General features: G+C 48.3%; 1 pseudogene; it reads right to left on the minus strand.

Moving 5' to 3' along the window:
- Positions 1-298: 298 nt before the first annotated feature.
- Positions 299-1,526, minus strand: LOC108527125 (keratin, type II cytoskeletal 8 pseudogene; annotated as a pseudogene).
- Between the last annotated feature and the right edge of the window lie 2,115 nt (positions 1,527-3,641).

Genomic DNA, 3,641 nt, shown 5'->3' on the forward strand with positions numbered 1-3,641 from the left:
AGTGTCTCCCTCCCAGGCTCTGGGGCAGCACAGGAGGGGCCAGGCTGGGAGGGGGTGCGCGCAGCTGTTCACTTTGGCAGGACGTCCAGAGGACTCGGACACCAGCTTGCCCATCGCGTGTCTCGATCTTCTTCACACCACGGCCCTGGAGGAGCTTGGTGGCGGCTGAAGGAGCTGGCAGCCCGCGCCAGAAGCCAAAGCTGGAGCCCAGGCCGTAGCTGAGGCCAGGGCTTGTGAGGCCCCATAGGCCAGAGCTCAGACCACCTGCAAGCCGCTGGTGGTCCTTCGTATGAATACCTCATGTTTCTGCATCCGGACTCCACCGACTCTCCTTCGCCCTCAGCAGCTTCCCTGGTAGGTGGCGATCCTCAATGTCCAGGGCCAGCTTGACGTTCATCAGCTCCTGGTATCACGCAGCTGCCGCGCCATGTCTTGCTTGGCCCGCTGCAGGGCGGCCTCAGCTCGGACACCTTGCGTTGGAATTCCTTAATGGCCAGCTCTCCACCGCTGCTCGCATCTGCAATGGCGGCTCTCAGGGAAGCCCTCTGGCCTTTGAGGCCTCATCTCAGCCGAAGCCGGCTGATGTTTCCCGGTTCATCTCGGAGATCTCAGTCCTTGGTGCGCCAAAGGTCATCCCGTGCTCCAGCCAGGCTACGCAGCTCTCATACTTAATCTGGTACATGCTCTCAGCCTCAGCCGGCCTGCGGTTGGCGATCTCCTCGTACTTGTGCCTTGACCTCAGCGATGATGCTGTCCTGTCCAGGGAGCGGCTGTTGGTCCACGGACAGTAACACCACACAGAATGTGTCCGAGATCTGGGACTGAGCTCCCGGATCTCCTCTTCATACAGTTGGCCTGAGGAAGGTTGATCTCATCAGTCAGCTTCCAGGGCGAGAATTCCAGCTCTACCTTGTTCATGTACTTCATCACATCCTCTTGATAGGACAAATTCCATTCTCCATCTCTGTACGTTTATTGATTCTCATCCTCAACTTGTTCTTGAAGCCCTCACCAAGCCCCTGCATGTTGCAAGCTCTGCCTCCAGCTTCAGCTTCTCCTGGGCCCAGAGTCTCCAGCTGCTGCCTAAAGTTGTTTGATGTATCTCCGAACTGTTGTCCTATGTTGCTCCGAGCCGTCCTTCTGCTGCTGCAGGAGGCTCCAGTTGGTCCCCAGCATCTTGTTCTGCTGCTCCAGGAACTGTACCTTGTCTATGAAGGAGGCAAACTTGTTGTGGAGGGTCTTTATCTGCTCCTTCTCCTGGGTGCGCACGGCCTGGATGTTGGGGTCCACCTCCAGGTTAAGGGGCTCAGCAGGCTCTGGTTGACCGTGACTGCGGTGATGCCTCCCATGTCGCTGGCCCCACCATAGCCACCGCCCAGGCCACCCCGAAAGCTGCTGCTTCCCACTCGGGAGAAGCTCGAGGAGCTGATGCGGGCACCGGGCCCACTCTTGTAGGAGTGGCTGCTGAAGGCCCAGGGGCCAGAGGTGGACACCTTGTAGGACTTCTGGGTCACCCTGATGGACATGATGGAGGCAGGAGTGGAGGCAGGCGAGCCGAACCAGGAGGATATCCTAGAAGGAGCGGAGATGGCTTCTACATTTTTAATCTCCAGTCTAGCCCTCTCTCTCAGATTCCAAATTCAATTGGTGATGATGCCAGTAATGATAATAGCTAATAATAACTAAAAGTATCCAGTGATTAATATATTTATCTATAGGCATATATGTCTACAGATGTGTAGATAGCTATATATAGATATATATAAATTAATCTCTATATATCAATTAATTAAACAATTGAAGACACTTATTAGCTAGATGGTGTTATTGACAACAAATTAATCAAATGATAATCTAATTTGAAAAATTAAAATTGGAAACACAAAGAAGCCAAATGACACTTTCAAAGTAACATAGCTGTCCAGGAAGTTGCAAAGGTAAGAGTTGAACCAAGACAGATTGGTTCTCATGTCCACCTGTGTTCTTAATATCTCTACTTGGATGTCTAATAGACATTCATCTTATCATGTCTAAAATCAAACTCCTGGTCTTTTTCCAAAAGCTTGTTTCACCCACAGTATCCCCATTACTGTAAATGGCACCTCTATCTCTCTAGTTTCTCAGGTCACAGAATTTGGAATCATCGTTGACGCTTTTCATTGTTACACACACCATATCCAAGCTATCAAGAAATCAGTTCACCTCTATCATTAAAAACATCCAGTATCTGACCGCTTGTCACTGCCTTTACTGCTACCATTTTGGACTGAACCACCCTCTTCACTACCTGGAATGCTGTATTACCCTCAAATAGTCTTCCTGTTTCCACTCTTGCTCCCCTAGTCTATTCTCCAAAGAGCAGACACACTGACCTTTCTAAAATAGAGTTAGGAGGCTATATTATTCTTTTATTTAAAGTCACTGTTTTTTTCCCCATCTCGCTAAGAGTAAAGCCAAAGTCCTTGCAATGACAAGTAATACCAAATCCTATTAGCTCTCAAACCCCAGCTACTTCTCTCATCTTATTAACCTCCTCACGTGGCCTTCACACTCACTTCAGCCACATAACCTTCTTGTTATTCTTCAGATACTCCAGGCACAATCCTACCACAGAGCCTTTGCATGGGCTATTTTCTTTGCCTGGAATGTTCTTTCATTCTAATTTCCTTACTTCCCCCAAGTCCTGATGAATTGTTACATTATCCGTGAGGCCTGCCCTCACTAACAGTATGTAAGCTTACTTCCTGCTCTCCCCTATCCTTGCCCAGTCCTTTTTCCCTACTCTATGTGTTCCTTTATCTGTAGCATTTATCATCTTTGAATTCAACATATATTTTACTTCTCATATTTGTTTTTAATTTTAATTTTAAATTTTGAGACATGGTCTCACTCTGTCACTCAGGGTGGCAGACACTGGTGCTATCATGGCTCACTCACTGCAACCTCAACCTATGAGGCTTAAGGGAGCCTCTCACCTCCCAAGTAGCTGGGACTGCAGGAGTGCATCACACTGCGCTAATTTTTGTATATTGTGCAGAGATGGAGTCCACTATGTTGCCCAGGCTGTAATCAAAGTCCTGTGCTCAAGTAATCTTTCTGCCTTGGCCTTCCAAAGTGCTATGATTACATGTGTGAGCCACCACACCTGGCCTATGTTTTATTTATTTATTTATTTATTTATTTATTTATTTATTTATTTATTTTGAGATGGAGTCTTACTCTGTTACCGAGGCTGGAGTGCAGTGCTATGGTCTTGGCTCACTGCAACCTCCACCTCCCGGGTTCAGGTGATTCTCCTGCCTCAGCCTCCTAAGTAGCTGGATTACAGGTGCCTACCACCAAGACCAGCTACTTTTTGTATGTTTAGTAGAGACGGGGTTTCACCATGTTGGCCAGGCTGGTCTCGAACTCCTGACCTCATGATCCACCCACCTCGGCCTCCCAAAGTGCTGGGATTACAGGCATGAGCCACTGTGCCCAGCCCCCATGTTTATTTTTAATGTCTGTCTTCTCTTACTAGAGTGTATATGCCATGAAGTCTTGGAATTTTTGTATTGTTACTGCCATAGCTCAAGACCCTAGAATGGTATGCAGCCTGCAAGACTATTAGACTGTTACAGGCTCTGAGAAGTTCTTTACAA

This window comes from Rhinopithecus bieti, unplaced genomic scaffold, assembly GCF_001698545.2.
Source record: "Rhinopithecus bieti isolate Rb0 unplaced genomic scaffold, ASM169854v2 scaffold_60, whole genome shotgun sequence".
Taxonomy (NCBI): Eukaryota; Metazoa; Chordata; class Mammalia; order Primates; family Cercopithecidae; genus Rhinopithecus; species Rhinopithecus bieti.